This window comes from Cebus imitator, unplaced genomic scaffold (genome assembly GCF_001604975.1).
Source record: "Cebus imitator isolate Cc_AM_T3 unplaced genomic scaffold, Cebus_imitator-1.0 Scaffold36, whole genome shotgun sequence".
Taxonomy (NCBI): Eukaryota; Metazoa; Chordata; class Mammalia; order Primates; family Cebidae; genus Cebus; species Cebus imitator.
In genome coordinates, this window is record NW_016107351.1 from 36146 (window position 1) to 46181 (window position 10036).

A 10036-nucleotide genomic window follows, 5' to 3' on the forward strand; every position below is an offset into this window, starting at 1 on the left:
AGGCCTATAATCCCAGCACTTGGGAGGTCTAGGTGGGCAGATCACTTGAGGTCAGGAGTTCAGAACCACCCTGGCCAACGTGGTCAAATCCCATCTCTAAAAATACAAAAATTCGCCAGGCATGATGATGGGTGCCTGTAGTCCCAGCTACTCAAGTGGCTGAGGCATGAGAATCGCCTGAACCCAGGAGGCAGAAGTGGCAGTGAGCCAAGATCCTACCGCTGCACTCCATCCTGGTTGCCAAGACTCCATCTCAAAAAAAGATAATAAAAATATTTTTTTTCTAAAATATTAACAGTATTTTAAAATTAGAAGAAAAAGGAAAAAATGAACAGTACCAGACTATTTATAATTAAGAGTCAATAAATGGTAGAAACAAGAATAAATGTTAGAAAGATTCATGAAAGAGAGCATTTATATCCTGAGGATGTACACAGGATTTGGATCACTGCAACGTAGATGTTACAGGCTGGGAAGCAGAATGTACATAGCTTAGAGAGGAGAATTACTGTATGTATGTATGTATGTATGTATGTATGTATGTATTTATTTATTTTGAGACAAAGTCTTGCTCTGTCACCCAGGCTGGAATGCAGTGGCGCCATCTCAGCTCACTGCAACCTCCGCCTCCTGGGCTCAAGCAGTTCTCCTGCCTCAGCCTCCCGAGTAGCTGGGATTACAGGCATGTGCCACTACACCAGGTTAATTTTGTATTTTTAGCAGAGACGGGGTTTCACCATGTTGCCCAGGCTGGCCTTGAAAGTCCTGACCTAAGGTGATCCACCTGCCTTGGCCTCCCAAAGTGCTGGAATTACAGGCATGAGCCACCGCGTCCGGCCTAGAGATGAGAATTATCTGAGAGCATTGAACAGACAAGAGGAAAACTCTCTGAAGTGGAAGTATTATCATTGTGGAATTCTGGGAATTAAGTGTGGGCGGGAGGGCAGATGTACAAGTAGTAGCAGACAAAACAGACTCAAGACAGCTGAGTCAAACTCCAGCCGCAGGAAAAGCCAAGAAGAAACCTGCTTTGCACTGCAGAACACAAAGGCGGCTCGGCACTGCCGGCTCCCGGTACCATGACGTGAGAGCTACAATTAAAAGGATGAACGTCTATTTCAGAAACAGACCCCAGCATTCCTCTCCCTCACTACAAGCAGCTAAACCTCTGATTCTTCCAAACCCAGCTGATACAGTTTGGAAATTTGTCCACTCCAAATCTTCTGTTGAAATGTGATTCCCAATGCTGGAGGTGTGGGCTAGTGGGAGGTTTTTGGGTCATGGGGACAGATCCCTCATGAATAGCTTAGTTGCCCTCCCCACAGTAATAACTTCCCCGGAGATCTGGTTGTGAAAGAGATCAGGACCTCCCTCCTCTCTCGTTTCCTCTCTATGTGACAAGCCTGCTCCCACTCTGCCTTCTGCCATGATTATAAGCTTTCTGAGGCTGTCACCAGAAGCCGATGCCAGCACTATGTGTCTCGTAGTCTGCAGAACCTTAAGTCAAAATAAACCTCTTTTCTTTATAAATTAACCAGCCTGATAGTCCTTTATAGCAACACAAAATACTGGAGTTTTTTTTGGAAAGGGTAAAACAGAGTTTTTCTGTTCTGGGGGAAAGCAAGTACAGGTGAGAGTGGGGATGCCATCGTGAAAATACAGACTCTAAGTTTACAGGTTAGACGTGGGGACGACTCAGCATTCAAAATCTACTTCGTCCCTAGAGCTCTCACAGCCACGCATATCAATTCAAGGTGGGTGTTGGCAGTTTCTCTGACAAGTCTGACCAGTCAAAAGGGAAGCCCCTCAAGACACAAATATCAAAGGCTTTGTAAGGAAAGAGCCCTACAGTGAAGACCACAGTCAACAAGCCCTATGTGCATACTCAGAGCTTCAGATAGGCTTCCAGTAACTTCACTTTTTTTAGATGGAGTCTCACTCTGTCACCCAGGCTGGAGTGCAGTGGCATCATCTCAGCTCACTGCAACCTCCACCTTCTGGGTTCAAGTGACATTCATGCCTCAGCCTCCTACATAGCTGAGATTACAGGCACCCGCCACCACACTCGGCTAATTTTTGTATTTTTAGTAGATGAGGGGTTTCAACAAGTTGGCCAGGCTGCTCTCGAACTGCTAACAGAGGCAGGAGGATCAGCTGAGGCCAGAGTTTGAGACCAGCCTGAACAACATGGAGAAACGCTGTCTCTACTAACAATACAAAAATTAGCTGGGTGTGGTGGCGCAGGCCTGTGATTCCAGCTGCGCAGGAGACTGAGGCACAAGAATCGCTGGAATCCAGGAGGTGGAGGTTGCAGTGAGCTGAGATCATGCCACTGCACTCCAGCCTGGGTGACAGAGTGAGACCCTGTCTCAAAAGACAAAAAAGGAAAAAAAAGTTAATTTTACGTAAATTGTATGGCATGTGATATGTATCTTGGTAGTACTATTACCAGGTCAGGCAAAGTGGGTCATGTCTGTACTCCCAACACATTGGGAGGCTGAGGCAGGTGAATCTCATGAGCCAAGCAGTTCAAGACCAGCCTGAGTAGTATGGAAAAACCCTGTCTCTACAAAAAAATAAGAAAAATTAGCCAGTTGTGGTGGTGTGCGCCTGTAGTCCCAGCTACTCGGGTGGCTCAGGTGGGATAATCACCTGAGCCTGGGAGTTCGCGGCTGCAGTGAGCCATGATCGTGCCATTGCCTCTAGCCTGGGTGACAGAGCAAAACTCTGTCTCCAAAATAAAACAGCAGTTATCAAAAAAAGTTTAACTTTGTAAGTAAGTTTAATGTCAAGAATTAAATTTCCAGTTACAAAAGTCCTTTTAGCTCTTGCAGCTGAAATGGTACAAGGAATGCTTATTCTTCATTTCTCAGGTTTACACTCTCCTCCCTGACATCCATTTGTAGGGTACAGAATATTCATTAAGTTGGATGCTCCTAAGTCACAGAATGGCTTTATCTTTATAAGTTCTTAATAAGGTGATGCAGTCATGTAATATCAGATGTGCAAATAAATGTCTATAATCCCAGCACTTTGGGAAGCCGAGGCAGGAGGATCGCCTGGACCCAGAAGTTCTAAACTAGCCTGGACAACTTAGAGTAGCTACCAAAAATCAAAAAATTAGTCGGGTGTGTGGTGCACACCTGTAGCCCCAGCTACTCAGGAGGCTGACGGGGGAAGGTCACTTGAGCCCAGGAGACAGAGAATACAATGAGCCGTGACTGGACCAGCACTCCAGCCTAGGTGACAGAGCAAGACCCTGTCTCAAAAAAAAAAGAAAAAAAAAATTGTAGTTTGCCCTTTTTGGATTTCTAATTACAAAGGGAATAAAAACCCTATTATTAATCAGCAACTGATTTCTTAATCCTTCTTTAATTATTTTTTTTTTTTTTACAGATAAGGTCTCAGTTTGTTGCCTAGGATGGTCTTGAACTCCAGGGCTCATGTGATCCTCCTGCCTCAGCCTCCCAAAGTGCTGGGATTACAGACATGAGCCACCATGTCCAGCCTGATTTACAAATTCCTATAACCCATGCGGTCCTCAGACATTTTAAAATAAAATTGTACATTTTTTTCCATTACAAAGTAATATTTGCTCAAGAACAAAATTACATATTTACCATTATTTCCTCAGAATATATGCCTAGAACATTATAGCAATTATATATTTTTTAAATAGAGGCAATTTTTCTCAAAAAAATGACAATACTTTCATAAAACATGAACATCCAAACTAATATTTACATAAACAAGATAAATATTGATCAGTAAATTAATGACATAAAAATATGTAAAATATAATTTAAAATATAAAACCATAAAAGATATAATTATGTAATATTTGGTATAACTAATAACAAACATATAAGCTTACCTGATAACATCCGCTGCCCCAGTCAGGGTAGCTCAGCTTCCTCTCACACTTTTCCATAACAAATGCTGATTTCTGAATTTGACAAACTGAATGAGGTCCATACTTTTCAGCACCATAGTTCTTAAAAATTTCTGAGGCAAACAAGAAACGTCTCCCTAAAAATTGACTTTTGGCTCAAAGAACAAGAAATTGATTGATGCATTCCATTTTTATGTTTCATAGAAATTTTAAATTTAATAAATTAGGAAACACAGGATTCCGAACTCACACTAGGTTCTCAATAAAGGAATGAACAGGAGAAAATTACTATATCAGAAACAAGGGAATAAAACGGTCTGGAGTTTTCTAGGCTAAATAAATAGAAGGACTAGCACTAAGAATCATTAGATCACTAGATACCAACATAAGAATCATCTTCACTGGTGGTCTAAACAGGAGGCCCCTCCAAATGACCCATGATAGGATGAGGCCGAGTGATTTCTACCATGGAGGCTTTTTGGGGGTGTTGCAGCATTTGCAGAACTTTCTCATATTTTCACCTTGTGTCACCTCCTGGAAATCCATAAATATTAGGTCGGTGCAAATGTAACTGTGGTTTTTACGCTAATGGCAAAACTGCAATTACCCTTGCACCAATCTAGTAACATGCTGATCTAATCTCACATGAAGCACAAACCTGCAGAGGTACAGGGTGGAATTAAGGACCTCTAAATACCTAATGAACAAAGGGACAAAGCTCTTAAACCCTAGCAATAATTTGATCTCTTTAGGCTCTATACACTAAGTTTTCTTTTGGAAAGCAGAGTTTCCATTAGCCCATTTTGAAATATCATGAAGATGTTTTATGTCAGTTTTGATAAATCTTAATAATATAAGCTAAGAAGAAAATGTAAATTAGAATAAAACAGAATTTATGAGTTTCAGAGCTTTTGAAAAATCTAATGATCAGTGTCTAAAATGGGGTTCAGGGCTAGATGTGGTGGCTCACGCCTAAAATTCCAACACTTTGGGAGGCCAAGGAGGGAGGACTGCTTGAGGCCAGGAGATGAGGCCAGCCTGGGTAACAAAGCAAGTCCCATCTCTACAAAAAATTTTAAAAATCAGTCAGGTGTGGAGATGCATGCCTGTAGAGTCCTGGCTCTGGGGGGTCTGAGGCAGGAGAATCACTTGAGCCCAAGAGTTACAGGTTACAGTGAACTAGGATGGGGTGCCACTGCACTCCAACCTGGGTGACAGAGACCTTGTCTCTAAAAGATAATAGTAAAACAGAGTTCAGCAAACTACAACCCTCAGGCCGCATCCTTGCACACTCATTCATTTACATATTGTCTGTAACTGCTTTCAGACTGTAACAGCAGAGTTAGATAGTTAAATCATAAAGTTACAGAAACTTTATGACCCACAAAGCCCAAAATACTTATAATCTTGTCCTTTACAAAAAAAAGTTTGCCAACTCCAGCTCTAAAACAATAACACATGAGAGTTTATCTCTGGCAAATCCATGACTGACAGATCTATGCATTTCTTTTTCTTTAACATGGAACTGCTGAGCAGTCATAAGTCATTATAATATTTATCTATGTATATATGTATTTATTTATTTGTATTCGAGATGGGGTTTTACGGTGTTGCCCAGGCTGGAGTAGAGTGGCATCATCTGGGCTCACTGCAACCTCTGCCTTGCAGGCTGCTCAAGCAATCCTCAGGCCTTGTCCTCCTGCACAGCTGAAACCACAGGTGTGCACCATCACCTCTGGCTAATTTTTTGCATTTTGGGTAGAGATGAGTTTCACTATGTTGCTCGGCTGGCATCAAACTCCTGAGCTCAAGCAGTTCAACTGCCTCAGCCTCCCAAAGTGCTAGGATTACGGGCGTGAGCCACTGCACCTGGCCAGGACATTTATTAAATAGATTAGTGATGAGGAAAAATGACTGCAGGAATCCAGTTACATCTGCCAAGTTTAAGAGTAAAAGGTAAAAATACAAAAATTTAGAATTTAAATGCCTTAGTCTGTAATAAAGTATAGAATGAGGGTGGGCGTTTGCAGACTAGGTTAAAACTTCTGATGAACACAGAGAAACACTACTTACTGCTCTTTATTACATCAGATGCGAGAATATTTCTGCTTATAAAGGTAATTAGTGTGAGCTATAACTATTATTGCAGAAGACCCAATGGCCATACTGCTTATTCCTTTGACGTCTTCTTCATTTATATGTATTAAGAGAAAACAAATAATATGATAATAAATCTTACTGGCCATAAGACAAGAATATTATTTTGATATCTGAAGAGTCACCTGTTGCTTCTAACTTACATAAAATGCACATTCTCCACAAGAGGAAAAGCAGCTCATCTAAGGTGTTTTAATAAAAAGAGCCTGGTGCTGGAGGATCTTGCACTGACACCAATTAACTGCATCACTTAGTGTCTGTTTGCTTATCTGTGAAATACAGTAATATCTTCCTTATGTTTCTCATAATGTTTTTAGAAGAATAAAATGGTAAGGATGAAAGTGCTCTGCAAATGGAAAGTGCTATGCAGACACAAGGTATGACCACAACACAGCGTGTGTGCATGCACACGCTAATAATCCCTTCTATGCGTCAGGCACAGTTCTAAGCACTTACTACGTTAATTCATTTGATTCTCACAGCTCTAAGTATTGTCTCCATTGCACAGATGAAGAAACAGGCAGAGAAAAATTAGGTAACTTATTACATATGGATAGCAGCTGAACTATAAAGCAAACTCAGTCATACTCTAGGGTCTGTGCCCTCATCCACTGTTTTATATTGCTAACATATAATTTTAATATGTACATAACACTTCATTTCACTAGCTGACTAACCTGGTTGATTTTCCAATATTCTACAGTCTGAGTTGCGCTGATATTCACCACTTAAATGCCAACTGAATTCCTGACTGAAAGGGCAATAGTCAGCAATTTCCACTGATCCACCATAATAAGGCAAATCTTCTGCAGGTGTTCCAGTGAGTTCATCAAAGTACTACAAAAAAATATTGGGAAGACAAGAAAGTAAGAAACATTCTGTGTAAACAAAAGGAAGTGCACAGGTAATTTCTTGCAACTCTCTAATGCTATATAACACAAGATATGAATGTACCTTTCTTCATAAATTGCACCAAATAAAGAAGACAGCAATATACCACTAGAGGAGTATTTTAAGGTTGCTCTAGTTCTACAAATAAGCAAGGTAAGTAAATTAGTCTAAGCTATGTATGACAACGGCAAATTAAACTAATGTTTTAAAAGAATGAAATAGTTTTAATTACACTAAGAAAAGTTTTGCGTTGAGAAAACATAGAACTCATCCATAAAATTACAACATTCTTTTTGTTTTAGTTTATGAATTTTTAATATATTTTTCAAGTATTTTTAGGAGACAGTTTATATGTTGTTCTAACAAAAATAAAAAAATTAAAATCTGAGAAAATAAATGCGATCATATATATAAAATCCTTTGAACACCAAAGGAACAGGGCACCAGACAAATTTTATTGTTCCTTTCTTTTTTAAATAATTTTATTGCTGGGTGCAGTGGATCACACCTGTAATCCCAGCACTTTGGGAGATGGAGGCGGCCCGATCACCTGAGTTCAGAAGTTTAAGACCAGTCTGGCCAACATATAGTGAAACCCCATCTGTATTTAAAAAAAAAAAAAATTAGCTGGGCATGTTGGTGCACACCTGCAGTTCCAGCTACTTAAGAAACTGAGGCAGGGGAATCGCTTGAACCCGGGAGGCAGAGGTTGCAGTGAGTTGAGATTGTGCCACTGCACTCCGCCTGGGCAACAGGGCAAAACTCCATCTCCCGCCAACAAAAAAAAATAAATTTAAAAAATTAAAGTAATTTTATGTGTTTTCACACCCCTGGATACACCGAATAAATTTTTAAAGATGTCACATTTTCCAACAACTTACTGAGTTACACTACTATGTCTCTGAATACAGCTGCTATTTTATGGTGTATAAAACATTCAATGAGCTCTTAAATATGTGTAGGAAGCTAAAAATTCAGCAGCCTTATTTTAAATTAGCTTCTGAGACATCATTTCTGACAAAAGATTCCTTGTAAATGGCAGGTAAAGCTGAGGCTTTTAAAGATAAAGATCATGGCGGGCACAGTGGCTCAAGTGTGTAATCCCAACACTTTGGGAGGCCAAGGCGGGTAGACCACTTAAGGTCAGGAGTTCAGGATCAGCCTGGCCAACATGGCAAAACCCTGTCTCTACTAGAAATACAAAAATTAGTCAGATATGTTGGCTCACACCTGTAATCCCAGCACTTTAGGAGGCTGAGGCATGTGATCACTTGAGGCCAGGAGTTCGAGACCACCCTGGGCAACATGGTGAAACCCTATCTCTACTAAAAATACAAAAATTACCCAGGCATGGTGGCTCACACCTGTAATCCCAGCTACTCAGGAGGCTGAGGCACCAAAAGATAAAAGATAAAAAGAAATATAAAGGTCAAATCAGATCAGACTGTATATGTGGAACTATTTCCTTAATCTTTCAGATTCCAGGAATCAAATCTTTTCAAAAGCAGAGCTTCCAAGTCTTCTAATTAATTGAATTACAGTACTTAAGTTATTTTCTTTGAAGATTTTTTTTCTGTGTAAATTAGAGGAATTTAAATAGCAAGACGTTGGAAACGATTTGAAAACATAAACAGGTAAAAATAGATCAAATATGCAAATTCTTCTTGCCATTATTGTAAAACATGGCTAGACTTTAACTAACTGCTATCAATTAGGAAATTAGTTATAAAGAAATGGAAGCATTATTCCATTATTTCTAACTTACAGAAAACAGAGCCTTACAAATTGAGAAACTTAAGAGAATTTACTCTTTTAATTAAAATGGATACTACTTTTTAAAAAGCTGATTCCTAAAATTGTGCCCCAAACCAGTTTTACCTGGTATTCCTGTGGTAAAGGCTTAGGAAACTTCTGCAAATTACACACTGCAACTGCTCTCTGGTCCTGTCTGCAAGTTAACTGCAGTGGATTACTTCTGAGCGTGTCACAGTAAGGGCTCAGCATCTGCCTCCTGCAAACAGAGAGAGGTACCACGGTGTCAAACTCTAACGAAAATACTGCAAGTCCATTGTAGAGCCAGCAAATGGAATTTTAGATTCTGGCCTAAATACAGACCTTCATAATTAACAAATGGGATTCTTGGAAAGAGATGGACATAATGCCCTATGCCCTGCTGCTACAAAGAGGGGGACTGTTTCCGTTCAATAATCTAGTTAAGGGAATCGTATTTGACAATTTCTCTAATTGACCACCTTCACAAGACAACCTTATTTGCATGTGCAAAACAAAGATTGTGTGAATATTCCTAATTGTTACCAACTTGTTCTGTTACCTTAAATGTAACTTGGAAGGTATAAATTGAAAAAAGGGCCTTGTAAATTAACAAAACACATCAGAGTCTATTGCACTGTCTTGCAAAAATAACCTTCAAACAAACCTGTAATTCTTAGCAGTCAGCAAATGGACAATTTTCAATATAAAAATTTATTACATCAACATTAGGGAGGAACAATTTTCAATATAAAAATTATATTAATATCATAATAATTTTATAAATAAAATCTCAGTGTTCCTAAGTAATTGAAATCCTGTTAATATTGGTCTACCAACTTATAATAGGATCACTGACAATTTTCTTCTTCTTCCACATATTTCTTAAGGAAAAAAAGCCTGTATTAAATATTTCTAATTTTAAGGAGAATTGATGACTTGTCTTATTTACATGAACATGGCGTATGAGTAAAACATCTTTAGGGAGTTACAGCTTCCTAAGATAAGACGTGTAAAATAATTACCGCAGTCTTCAGCAAATTTGAAGCAGCACAGTGTAACGGGAAAACAAAGGTTCTGGAGCCATCACACAGGTTTGGGTTCAAACACCAGTACCAGCCACATTTATTTGGAATTTACTTACCTTTCCTGAGCTTCAACTATAAAGCACTCAGTACCCAGCACATATAACTTAATAAATGTAATTTCTGCTGTTTATACCATTTTAATAAAATCTTCATATAAGGCAATATTTTAACTTCCCATGATAAAGCTTCCAATGAATATGGAAGTTCAATAGTTCTCAATCAGTCACTTTCTGGATAC

At 39.3% G+C, this 10036-nt stretch overlaps 1 long non-coding RNA gene across 1 annotated transcript; it reads right to left on the reverse strand.

Moving 5' to 3' along the window:
* Positions 1–3852: 3852 nt before the first annotated feature.
* On the reverse strand, positions 3853–9468 carry LOC108301595. Its single transcript, XR_001823940.2, has 3 exons — positions 8819–9468; positions 6727–6886; positions 3853–4005 (listed from the first exon to the last, which is right to left on the reverse strand). It is a non-coding gene; the product is annotated as an uncharacterized LOC108301595 (long non-coding RNA).
* Between the last annotated feature and the right edge of the window lie 568 nt (positions 9469–10036).